Source organism: Hypanus sabinus, chromosome 11 (assembly GCF_030144855.1).
Source record: "Hypanus sabinus isolate sHypSab1 chromosome 11, sHypSab1.hap1, whole genome shotgun sequence".
NCBI classification, from domain to species: Eukaryota; Metazoa; Chordata; class Chondrichthyes; order Myliobatiformes; family Dasyatidae; genus Hypanus; species Hypanus sabinus.
In genome coordinates, this window is record NC_082716.1 from 86065105 (window position 1) to 86079308 (window position 14204).

A 14204-nucleotide genomic window follows, 5' to 3' on the forward strand; every position below is an offset into this window, starting at 1 on the left:
TCTTATGCTTTTATTTTCCGTACAGGCAGCTACATATGTAGTGTCACACTAATAGTCCAACCTATCCCATTAAAAGACAGGAACTGTGGAAAATTCTCCAATGTCAGAGGCAGCACAATCTCTGTTCATAGTCCAACCTATCCCATAAAAAACAGGAACTGTGGAAAATTCTCCAATGACAGATGCAGCACAATCTCTGTTCATAGTCCAACCTATCCCATAAAAGACAGGAACTGTGGAAAATTCTCCAATGACAGATGCAGCACAATCTCTGTTCATAGTCCAACCTATCCCATAAAAGACAGGAACTGTGGAAAATTCTCCAATGACAGATGCAGCACAATCTCTGTTCAGGCGTGAGCCTTGCTTTGCCTGTTCCGATCTTTTTAGCCACATTTAATATTGCTGCTTTTATGGTAGATTATTAGACCTTAGTGTGGAGGATAAGAATTTTAACTGGTAACATAATTTAGATTTTAATCTAGTTTTGCTCAGTTTAAATGATGAGAAATCAATTTCATAATAAAACTCTACAGCTCTATCTTCAATATTAATCTGTGATGTAGCATAGTTAATGCTGGAAGGCATAATATTTGCTTACTTTACAACAATTTACATAATTACACACATTCTCAGATACTTGAATGCTGACATAGAGCTGTAAGGCTTATAGTTTTTCCTTTGGCTTTGGAGTCATAGTGTCATAAGGCCCAGAAACAGACCCTTCTACCCACACTACTTGTGCTGAACATGAAGCGTCCGTTAATAAATTACATTTGCAAAAAGAAGGCAAGTTGTACTGCACCTGTTAAAAATCTCTAGGCCATCTAATATGACTGAAACTATCAGCAGTCTGAGAAGGTCTCACTGAATATGCCAGTATTTACAAAAGGAAACTATTGCTAGCTGCATCAGACCTGGTGCACAGTCCAAAAGCCCATTAATTGTATAGGCAGAAAGAAAGGTCAGATTAAGGCATCCATTTTTAACTAACTGTGTTTGGGTTAGTCTCTTTAATTTAGTTCAAAAGATTTGGAACTGTTTTGTTTTTGATAACTTTTTAATTGTTGACTTTTTTATGGTTTCTTAACATTATTTTTTTCATTAGTGTCTTCGCCAGTTTTCAGAGCTGGGGATGGTTTTGCCAGCTGTTTGCTTAAGCGATTTTATTGGTAAGGTTAATTCTGGGCTACTAACATGTCAGCAAAGCAAGGCGTTAACATTGAGGACATATCAACATGTTCAAACTGCCAGGTTAGGATCAGATAAATAGGCAGCTAAAACGTACCTCAGCAACGAGTGCAGAGAAGAGCCATACCTGAGAAATTCCAGTCTGTTGTATTTATTAAACAGTCATGTTAGAGAAATGTCGGGAGGTCATTTAAGTCTGGAGTTGCATAACACCTTTGTCTCCTTACAGACCCTACGGGCAGGCTTGAAGGCTATCCTTCATTGTAGCCTGGTTGCGGTTGAATCAGGGTTGACTGTGGATCTTACGTCCTAGCTGTCTACGTGACATGCAAACGAGGGCAGTACAATATGGAGGGCAATCTGTTGCCCATGCAGCAGTCTCCTCCTCTCCAGCAGAGACTGATAGAGTTTGGAACCAGTGGTGTCACAGGAGTTGCCAGTCAGCACTGAACTCAGTGTAGGACAGCTTTGTGGACTCCAGCTAGGGGCTTACTCCCAGAGTCTTCCTCATGAGTGAGTAAAGTTGCAAGGCAGTGGTGATTTGAGATCAGAGCTTTCCTTCTAGATGAGCTGAAACCACAACTGACAAGACCCATTTGCCCAAAACCCCATTGCAAGAAGGACTTTGTTAAAACATTAGAAAGTTTTTGACAAGAGCAGGCCATTTGACCCAACAAAGCTTGCCAAATTTGTTACCAAGAAAAAGTCCACAGATGCTGGAAATCCAAGCAATACACACAAAATGCGGAAGGAATTCAGCAGGCCAAGTTGTATCTATGGAAAAAAAGTACAGTACTTTTTTTCCCCCCAGAGTTGCTGCCTGGTCTGCTGAGCTCTTCCAACATTTTGTGTGTGTTGTCAAATTCCTATTCACATAGTGTTAAAATAACTATCAAGTTTAGATCACAGCTTCATAAGACTTGTGTTACGTATTCAGGCAACAATAAAGATATGAGTTAGGCAAGGGTTTATATAACAAATAACACGTTTATTAAACACTGTAAATAAACACTAATGTAACCGGAAATCAGCTGCTGTGCGGCAGCTTAAACAGTTCTTAAAGCGATGTTGCAAAAACTGTTCTTTAAAGTAGTATTGCCAAAAGTTTGAAATGTTCCATTTAAGGGAGAGACTTTTTCAGATGATTTAAATTCTCTTTCACGTCGTTTTGCTTCGATCCCCGACGTTGAACTTCCCACGAAGAATTTACGAAACATAACGGCTTAAAGGCACTGACCTTTCCTTTATCACTGTCCTCAATCTTCTCTGCTATCCCGCAGAGATTAACATGAGAACAGTCAACGAATTCCTTCCGAATAAGGATTAAACAAGGTCAAACCCGTTTCACTGTTGAAAATCGATTCTCCTCAACCTTTAACTCCCGACCTCTGATCTTCACTCTCCACTGATTCTCAACTAGCAATATTGTAAAGAAACTGCTGGCAGTGACCTTTTAAACTTTAGGCATTAGATAAAAACTTCATCCTTCAACTAAACTGCGTCATCACATTAAATCACGCAGTGACATGAAGTCAACATGGCAAATCCAGCCACGAACAGCCCCCCCTCACAGGGTGGGTCTTCCTTTTATACCCTGTAAAAAAAACTTGTCACATAACCTGTACTGGCGGAAAAATGATGTCACTCCACCATCACAAGACCATTACCTCAAGTCCAGTATAGCTTCAACCCCAGTCACGTGACATGGGTACCACTGTCATGTGTCACGAGTACGTAACACTTGTCATAATTTTCTAGTCATATCTCAACAAGCAGTATTAATTGGGGTGAAAATCTCCTGGGAATATCAGCTCCACCATATTCCAGCTGGTTACAAGAGGTAACAAAAGGAGATGTAAGAGGCAATGTTCATTCATGGCAGAGGAGAAGTGCAAATGGAGGAAATTCTGTTTGGTTGGATATTTGTGAACCACACCACCCTAATTCACTGTAATATTACCTGAAATTGAGCAAGAATGTAGAGAAGAATCCCTTGCCTTCCCAGTCTGTGCTGTTAATCATCTAAAAGTAGCAGGACAATAACCAAAAAAACACTGAAGAACTGAATCAAGAACCTCCATTATTTACTGCACCCTTGAGCTCATTGTAGACATGAAGTAACTGTAAATGTTGCCTCTACTCATGGCTCGTTAAGTCACCTACATGATTAGCAACTAAAATAAAGTGACCCTGGTAAAGCAACCTTTATCTTGATTGAAAATATATCTGTCAATACACTCATGTCAATGTCATTCCAATCAGAGTATTCTGAATTGCATTTACAGCTGTAGCTTTAGCCTTAATCTTCCTTATAATAGCAAGAGGGCAATTGTACAAAGTGGACATTCTAATAAAGTAATACCACCAACACCTCCTGTCTTAATTGGGTTTCCACAGTAGATGGCATCTAATTTTCAGATAGCTTGTTTCTTCCTTGAGGAAAGTTAAACCATAGTAACATTTTGACTTAAGTCCTGTTCAATGCCAATGTCTTATTGTGCACATGTAAGTCCACACACAGGGATAGACATGCATCCATGCTGATATTCACCCACTCAGCTACTCGTAAATGCCCATGTGCACCAATTCAATAGATGTGGCCGGATTGTGATCAGTTCGTTTCAAACCCAGACTGAAAATGTTGGATTGAATCTGATCAAGCCTGGTACCTCCTGGTCTGTGGCAGAATGACTATATGCTATTCATGAAAAAAAATGCCAGGTGTGTATTTTAACAAAGTGAGATATCTTTGTTTTAAGCACGTCATTGATTAAAGATTTAAGATTAGAGTTCATTGTGCAGAATGCCAGAGAAGTGTTGTTTCATTCGTATACATGAAAAATACTTTTTCCCCAATTAAAACCGATGATTTACATTCATAATTATGTCTATAACCTTTCTTAGATTCTGAGGTAATAATTTTAACAACTCCCCTTTTTTGGTTCAGTTTTATTTAGGCCTGGGGCTTTAGGAGAAGACTTAATGAGCTGTCAAACAGCATAATAACGACACATTAAGGCAAACCACATGAAGAGGCTGTTTCATTATCACATCTTTCCATAAAGCATCAGGATTTATGATTTATTCTTATGAGCTTTTTTATTGGAACATGGACTGGAATATAAACGTGAAAAAGAGCATTGAATTAACAAAAAGAAGGCAGCTGAAGATGTGAGATGTACTTAGCTGGCAACAGGGTGGAAAATTAGTGCAACTTAATCCAACATGCATTGTTTCCATCATTAGAACATATACAATAAAGCACCTTCATAATCTGTAAGCATCTTGCAAAAAGCTACATAAATTGTTCCATAAATTGATGCATATATAGTGACGGAGAATGATGTTTCTTTACTGTGAAGCACTTACTCACACAGAATTTGTGAACTGTTCAGTTGAAATCCACACACTAAAAGTAGTCATTGATTCTATTGAAGTACGTCTCCATTATTGTCATTAAATCTCTTACCTTCTCTTCCTGCTGTCCTTGTGTATGACAATCTTCTGGCTTTGCAATAAAGAGCAAACTAAATACACTTAGCAAATGGGTGTTGGACTTCCTGATGAACGGACCTCAGACAGGATGCACAACTGTTCCTTGCTCCCAGTCATCCTCAACATGGCTGTCCCCAGGGCTGGGTACTGAGCCCACTGCTCACTCATGACTGCATAGTCAGACACCCGAGCATCACATCACCAAGTTTGCTGATGACATGACAATGGTGGGGCTCATCACCAACAGTGATGAGATGGCCTGCAAAGAGGAGGTGGAATAGCTTGAGACCTGGAGCCAGGAAAATAACCACTTCCCTAATGTCAAAAAGACAAAGGAGATGGTTTTCAACTTGAAGAGAACACTACTCCTGGACTGTTTGTCTCATTCCCATCAGGGAGGAGGCTATCCATGCTAGGAGCGCCATGCTCAAAAATACTTACTTTCTCCAAACAGTAAGGCTGATCAACACCAACATCCACTAACTCCACCACTACTTAATTATTTCCCTTCAGTCATCCTATGTATGGCCTAGCATCACTTTATGGACATAGAATCAATCTATGTACCGTATATTACAAACAAGAGAATGTTTGCAGCTGTTGGAATCTGAGCAACAAACACAAAATGCTGGAGGAACTCAGCAGGTCAGGTAGCATCTACGGAAAAAAGTACAGTTGATGTTTGAAGCCGACCAAAGGGTTTTGGCCCAAAACATCGACTATACTTTTTTCCATAGATGCTGCCTGGCCTGCTGGGTTCCTCCAGCATTTTGTGTTTGGTACTGTGTATTAGCTATCTTTATGTATTCTTATTTATTGTGCATTTATTATTAGTAGTAGTGGTATTATGTTCTTTATCTTTTGAGTTTTTTGTGCTGCATCAGATCCAGAGTAGCAATTAATTGATTCTCTTTATACTTGTGCACAGGAAATGACATTAAACAATCTTAAATCTTGAATGATCAAAATATACTTTGACTGATGTTTCTCAGTTCAACTGCAGGAGTACTCCGATGTCTGTCATTATTATGCTTCTGCATGGCTACCTTGAAAATAATGGCATCTGTTCATTTGAATTAGTGAATGTTCTGCTTAAGACTCCAGGAACAAACATCAGACTCACAGGATATAGTCAGATTTTTAAGACCATTCATTTGGTCGGAGAGGGTGGTGGAAGCTCAGTTGGAGTTTTTTTGAAAGGCTCTGGTTCACCAGCAGGAAATATGAGGATCTAATGGAAAGATAAGTGAATGTAAAAGTTCACTCAAGAATTAGTTATGTAACTTGCTCACACTTCTTATCTGAAATTTAAGAACTGTTTAAAATACAATAATAAGAAAACATATTGGATTTTTGCATGCAATTATAAAGAAGTCTATTTCTTGATTTCTCTGAGTAAAGGAAAGCATCAGTAAGCAGTTTCATTCTGGAACAGTATGAGGAAATGTTGCTGATCATGTATTTTAATTAGCATAATGTTTTCCTCTCTTTTTTCTAGATCTGCTCCATAGGTACAATAAGTGAAAATCCAGTCCTTTACCATAGAGTACTCAACTATCACAGTGGTTGTTCTAGTTATGCTTTGAGTCAGTTATTGCACCCAAGATAATACCTGACTGGAGGAGGAATCTTACCTTAGTCGTTCATTCTCATTTCCACCTGATGCAATGCCACCCCACAACCAGTTCTATCTACCACTCTTCATTCCTTTTTGCTTTTCATATGAACACTCACTGCCTCTGTCATGGTCCCTTCTGGCAATCACCCACCTGGCTATTTGCCTCAGGAATTGGGCCTCAATCACCTCGTTTAGTTCCAATCATTCCCAGGTTCCACTAACTACAAACACCTGCTTTCCATCAGCAAATGCAGGATAAAAACTCTGTGAGCTCAACAAGGAGCTGCCAGTTTGTTGGTTTATTTGTGTATGAGTAATATCATCCCATGGTTCTTAGGACTATCAGTTTTAAGTCTAGCATTGTTCCTGAATTCTCTACTAAAACCAAGACTTCAGGTAAATACTCCCTTGGCACCAACTCCACACTCGCTATGACTGTAACACCTCCCGACTTGGTCTCAGTGCCTGTGTTCACTATTTGGGTTCATTTCTACCACAATGTCCCTGTGACAGCCTCTTCCTATTCTTCCCTGACACCAAGAGGTGTAACAACAGTCCCTACACCACCTCTCTCATCACCTAGGAAAATAAACCACTCTTCCAGATGAAGCAGAGGTTGACAAGCATCTGTTCACCTACTGCTCTGATATGTTGGTTTCCACTGGTGAGACCGAGTGCAGGCTAGGTGGCTGCTTTGCCAAGCACCTGCATTTTCCACACTGACAGCTTCCTCCTCTGCTACGGAATAACTGTTGTTACACCTCTTGGTGTCAGGGAAGAAGAGGAAGAGGTTGTCCCACCTGTGGCAGAATCTGCAGATTACAGAAAGGCCTCACCAACCACCTCAGATGCAAGGAACTGTAATGAAAGCACATCATCTCAATCCTAACAGAATCCATGAAGAAAGAGTAAGATGAGAACTAAAATGATGCGGTGATAGTTGCTTTAATAGGATTTCTTCTGATTTCTTTTGAACAAGTTGTGCCTATATTTTTCTCTTTGTCAGGTTGATGCCAGTATTATGACAAAGCTTGTCAGAGCAACAGGAAGTGCTGGAAATGTCTTCAGTGCAACCATGGTGCAGTCAATTGACTTTGTGGCATCTACTGTATTTAGTGACATCACAATACAAATTGAATTGCATCAGATTGTCTGAAGAATGACTTGGTTCTGCAGTGGGGATTTCAGAAAGAGGTCAAGGTAGATGATCTATTTACTTTTTCTGGTTGAAGATAACCATATAACAATTACAGCGCGGTAACAGGCCATCTCGGCCCTTCTAGTCCGTGCTGAACGCTTACTCTCACCTAGTCCCACTGACCCGCACTCAGCCCATAACCCTCCATTCCTTTCCTGTCCATATACCTATCCAATTTTACTTTAAATGACAATACCAAACTTGCCTCTATCACTTCTACTGGAAGCTCGTTCCACACAGCTAGCACTTTCTGAGTAAAGAAATTCCCCCTGGAATTACCTTTAAACTTTTGCCCCCTAACTCTCAACTCATGTCCTCTTGTTTGAATCTCCCCTACTCTCAATGGATAAAGCATATCCACGTCAACTCTATCTATCCCCCTCATAATTTTAAATACCTCTATCAAGTCTCCCCTCAACCTTCTACGCTCCAAAATATAAAGACCTAACTTGTTCAACCTTTCCCTGTAACTTAGGTGCTGAAACCTGACATTCTAGTAAATGTTCTAGTAAATTCTAGTAAATGTCACCTGACATTCTAGTAAATCTTCTCTGTACTTTCTCTATTTTGTTGACATCTTTCCTATAATTCGGTGACCAGAACTGTACACAATACTCCAAATTCGTCATTGGTCGTTACTCAATATTGGTCAGTATTCCAAGATGTCTGGACATGGAAAGATAAGAGGTTTAAATCAATCCTGGAGGATTTCTTAATAGTTTTACTCACGGTTTCTAACTCCATTTTTATTTCTTTCTAAAATAATCTTCACATCACTTGTTAAGCCTCACTCCACTCCCTTGCCATTGGCTCCCTGTTGAACATTGTTTGATATACATTTCACCAAAACCCCCACTCTCCTCTCTACAATACCTCATTAGAAAGCATATGTATGATAAGTAATTGTTGGTCATCTGCCTTTTATTCATTGACAATATTCTTGTAACTGTTAAACAGCGCTTAAAGACACTTGGAAATAATCATTGCTAATGGCTGTTCCAGATAAGTCCCCAAAGTTTGGCAAAACTGGCTCATAGCCTAAAGACTGATTTTCAAGACTTGGCTAGGAAAATTATTTTTCAGGCAGCACACACAAAATGCTGAAGGAACTCAGCAGGCCAGGCCTCATCTATGGAAAAGAGTACAGTCGACGTTTCAGGCCGAGACCCTTCAGCAGTCCTGTTGCTTGTGTTGCTTGGGTTGCATCTGCAGATGTTTTCTTGTTTGCAAATAATTTTGCCGAGTGCTTTTGTTGTCAGTCTAAGTGTAATGCAAGAATGTTGTCAGCTCCATTTCTGGTGAGTTAAAGGGAGATGGTCTATGGTAGGGCCAGAGTCTCCATCAGGAGTTACCCAGGTTCAAGTACTGAAGTGCTGAGTTAGAGCTTGGTTATTCCCATGGTGGTGTTTGCACTGCACCTCCTACCCGCAGCCCCTAAAGGGAAAGGAAAAGGAAGGGGCAGAGTAAGGGTGGGGTAGGGAGAAGCAGCTGCAGGGATGGAGAGGGAGAGGGGAGTGTAAAGTGGGCGGAAAGAGGCAAAGTGAGGAATGGGGTGGGGAAGAGGCAGGGTGAGAAGAAGGAGGGGAGAGGCAGCTTTAAGGGAGTGGGAGAAGAAGGGTGAAGGGGGTGGGGAGTGGCAGAGCAGTAGAGTGAGGGGAAGGGTGAATGGTAAGAGGAACAGAGTGAGGATTGCAAGAGGCAAATTGAGGAATTTAAATCAAATAAAAATAATATAATCCTTCATAAGTATTAGCAAGTAGGGGTGTATTAAACTTGCACAATCCTCTGTTACACTATGCTTCCTGGCTATCACTAAGCAGTTATTTATGCATCTGTTTTTGAAAGATTTCTCTTGTTAGTGATCAGAAAACACTTTGCAGACAAACAATGCTGTTTTGTTCATGCAACTGACCACCAACTAGGTGAGTGGAATGACCAGTGCTCTGAAATTTACCAGTTTTCATTTGAGGTGAGTTGAACAATGAACATGCCACTCAGTCATCTGTTTTTGATATTTAGCTAGCTCAAGGAACTGTTTATGTGTTGAGGTGAGGAGGGATTAATGGGAGAATCGCAGGAATGCAGACAACTGGCATTAGCTTGGCACAAGGAACAGCTAAGTACCCTTGAGATGTCAATGGAATATTTGGACCAATCTCCTAAATCCAATTGTTATGAAAATGTTTTCATTTAGTGGCATAATTTTGCTATTTTATTGGTTCCTCAGAAGCTATGTATAATTACCATCTGGCTATCATTAAAGTAGTTATGGCATCGACTGACAGGATAATTTCAGCTTGTTCCTTTCCCAATTCACATTCAGCTTTCTCACAGTAGTCAAACCAGATGACACTATTTAATATGCACAACTGCTTTTAAAGATAAAACAAAAAAGATGTAAGGATCCTAAGGTTAATTGTATTCCTTTGAGACATTTTTGTTGCAGAGTGCCTGGAGCTTGGCTCTCTAAGTGTGTTGTTCTTGTTGGCGGAACAATAGCTGTTTGCCAATTTGATATGTCTGATATATTAGGATAAGGTTGCTATATTCAATTAGTCATTATAACAGTCCTGAGGTGTGCAGTAGGATCATCAGAATTAGTGATGACCACAATGTCAAAATAGATTTGGTTTCTTTTTACTATAAATTACATCAGTATTGAGTTTTTATGTCTCCATGTTGATCCTTAACTGTATTTGACTTTTAGTTAAATGATTGTAAAGAAGGACACTTGTGTCTGATTATAATGAAGGATACTAATGTCACAGCTTTTGGAATTCTCCTCTAAATATTCATAAGTCAAAGTAAGGTAGAAAATACAAAAGCCCAAGAGCATGAGTTGCCAGACTCAAGAACAGCTTTATTCCACTGACATGAAACTCTGGTCATGCTGAATGATGAATTCTTTATATCACAGCCAGCCTGTGTGTTTTCTCTGTAACTGCAACGGCATATTCTGTATTCTGTTTTCTTTTCAATGTTCATAGCAGGTTTATTGTGAAAGATCATATATGTTACTATATAAAACACTGAGATTTATTTTCTGTGGACGTATCAATAAATCCTATAACCGTAATGGAGTCGATGAAAGACTGCACCAATTGGACATTCATCGCTTCAGTGTTCTTATGTATGGCATAATCTATCTGAATGGCTTTCAAAACATGAGTTTTCCATCGTATCTCAGTACATGTAGCAATAATAAACCAATTAACATTTTCCAAAAACACAAAAGATACTGCAGATGCTGGAAATCCACAACAAATGCTGGAGGAACTCAGCAGGTCAGGCAGCATCTATAGAGAGGAACTTCAGGACAAGACCCTTCATCAGAATTAGAAAAGAAGGGGGAAGGAACAAGGATAAGAAGGAGGGGGGGTTGGGGGAGGAGAACGGATACAAGCTGGCAGGTGATAGGTGAAACCAGGTGAAGGGAAGGTGGGTAGGAGGAGGAGGTCGAAGGAAGTAAGGATCTGGAAGGTGATAGGTGGAAGAGGTAAAGGGCTATAGAAGGAGGAACCTGTTAGAAGGCGGTAGACCTGGGAAAAATGGAAGGAGGAGTTAGGCAGATAGAGGTGATAGGCAGGTGAGGGAAAAAAAGAAGGGTTAGAAGGGAGTCCAGAGTGCAGAATGAAAATGAGAGGGGCAGGGAGGAGAATTCAATGTTAATGCCATCAGGTTGGAGACTACTAGACGGAAGTCTGGTATCACTTACCATTTGCCAGTTAATGTAGACTCTGTATCATTTGCAATCTGATACATTTGATTTGTTCAATTAGCATGGTGGCTAAGTTATAGGATAAGCAGCCAGAGTAATGAACAATTGATTCAGAGACTCAAGTGTAGATTCCACCACGGCAGCTGCTGGGAAATTTTCACTCAAGTAATTTCATTGAGGGAGAGAACAAACACAATGGGAGTACTATGTGCTGCTCTGGGCACCATCTTTAAGAGAAAATGTTAGGACCTTAGAGAGGCTGCAGGAAGGATTTAAAAGAATGATACAATGGAAGAGTAATTTCACTTTGGTGGATAGGCTAGAGAAACTTGGGTGAGTCTGCATCGAAAAGAGAGTTTGAGAGTAGATCTGATAGAACTATGCACTATTATAAAGACTCTGGCCCAAGTGGATAGGCAGAAACAGTTTCCATTGTGGAAAGAGTTGGGAGTCAGGTGAAATAATCTGCCAAGAATAACTTAAGGAAATTTAGGATCTACAATTCAAGGCATTGGAGAGAGGGCAGTGAAGGATGCTAGCCAGATATGGGCAAAGCTGATTGGCTGAATGGCTTCAACTTTTGCTGCACCTCTCATGTGATCCCGTTGACTGACAGCGTGAGTTAAGGATTGCAACCTCTATCTCTTCTACAGATACAGGTTCCATGCTTCATACATAAGGAAAGCAATTCTGAAAAGACATTCCAATGATATAGAAGCAGGTTCAAACCAAAAGCTGGTTTGTTTTATGTAAAGTTTGTAGATAATTAAATACACATAGTATTGTGTCAAAAATATGCAAATTTTCATACTCTTTTAGCAAAACATCAGCAAGATGAAACTTATTAATTGTATCAACTTTTACTTAAATACCTTTTTTAAAGGTATTGTACTCTGATAAGTTTTGTAACTTCAAAACATACAAGTAATTGATGGGGAGCCCAGAAAAGCATGTGGTAATTTCTTTTTACTATAGTGTGGCATGTACGTATGACCTGGGGGCGTGATGATGTATGCCATTCATGTACTTTTACACATAACCCACAATGAATTCTTTAAACAAAAAAGAATGCTTAATGAAAATATATATCTATAATAATGCTCAAATATTACTGAAATATTAAATACACAACATAGTCTGTTAAGGAGAAAATGGTAAAAATACCCAACAAGTCAAGCAGCATCAGTGTTGATAAAAACAGAATACACAATTCAGGCCAATAAACTTTCATTCAAACTTGAACATTCATTTACCTAAAGTCTGTCTCCATAGATACTGCCTGACTTGCTGAGCCTTTCCAACAGTTGCTGCATTATTTTGAGATTTCCAGCATCTATGAGTTAATTCAAAATCAAGCTGCTGTCCACTAGAACATAATTCCATCCATTTCTGATGAAAAGATACAGGAGGGAGTCTTTGTCACTGGCTACAGGCCATTAAGTGGTCCAGTTTCTTCGCATAGTCCAAAGACATACTGATTGGTACATTATTTGGTCATTGTAAATTGTCCCGTAATTAGGCTAGGGTTAAGTCAAGGTTTGCTGGGCAGCATGACTGGAAGGGACTATTCCACACAGTACAAGAGAATCTGTAGATGCTGGAAATCCAAGCAACTCACACAAAATGCTGGAGGAACTCAGCAGACCAGGCAGCATCTAAGGAAATTAAGAGTACCGCCGACGTTTCGAGCTGAGATCCTTCTGCGGACTGAAGAAAAAAAGAAGAGAAGTCGACCTAAAAGGTGGGGTGGAGGGGAGGGAGAAACACAAGGTGATAGGTAAAATCCAGAGGGGGGGGTGAAGTAAAAAGCTGGGAAGCTGATGGGTGAAAAAGATACAGGGCCGGAGAAGGGGGGGAATCTAATATGAAAATTGCTATTCTGCTGAAGGGATTCTGCCGAAAAGGCCGAGTGTATTCCTTTTCATAGATGCTGACTGGCTTGCTCAGTTCCTCCAGCATTCTGTGTGGGTTACTATATTTCTTGTGTGTAAAGTGTCCAACATCCAATGGGTATAAATTCTTAATCCTCAGCTAAGACTCAGCTCTGTGAATTAAAGGGACTTACGTTTGATCCTAAAGTGAGTGTCTCAGAGTGGCAATATTTATGGTTAAATGTCATCTTATTTCAGTTTGCTGCTTTATTATTGAGCAATAATGCACCATGGAGCTTTGGAATTGAGTCCTTTAACTAAATGGGCCATTGTCAAAAATAGGAAAGTGACAAAAGAATCACAGGTGAAAATTGAATTGAAACAATGGGTGCAATTAGTTATAAATGTATGGAGTTAGAAATAATGAAATATAAATGGTTATAATTTGGTAAGTTAAATTTAATGAAGTAGAAAGTTTGGAAGAATGGCTACTTAGTGGAAAGCTGGTTCTTTTCACAAAACTTTGCAATCAATCAATAAATAAATAAATATAATAAATATTTTTGACCACTTTTGCTCCTGAAAGCTGGCAGATGGAACCATAAAATGATTACAATTGTGTCCACTTTTATGGCTGTATAGCCCATCGGCTCCATTCCAACATGTTGCAGAGTAACCTGTCATATTCCTTCCACGTAGCCCCAGACAGAGATCGAGAAGGAAAGCAGAGGAATTATCCTAGCTGTCAGCCTTTTGGAATTCTGTGAAATGGGTGGTGAAGGTTAGGCTGGAATTTCATTGTAAAGATGCAAGGATTAGTCTGGAAATTGGTCTGGCTGGTCAGTTTGATAACCAGTTAAAGTGAGGAAGGTAGTCAGAAGGTGGAGATGGAGAGCACTTTCCTGCTTCTTTATTCTTTTGCTAACTTGATGATGTAAACATAGAGTTGACTAGGCTAGTATAATTTTAACATTGAGAACCTCTGGAGTGAAGATAATGAATGTAGAATATTAAGTCATTTTTCCAATATATTTATCAACCTATAATCTAGCCAATCAAGCTATCTTTTCAGACTGCTCCGAGCTTCAGAAGCAACTATTCAGACTCTGTGTA

General features: G+C 39.7%; 1 protein-coding gene across 1 annotated transcript in view; it reads left to right on the top strand.

Annotated features, from left to right (window-relative positions):
* Nucleotides 1-14204, top strand: part of astn1 (astrotactin 1) — a 2712832-nt gene that overhangs the window by 2332142 nt on the left and 366486 nt on the right. The window lies entirely within an intron of this gene.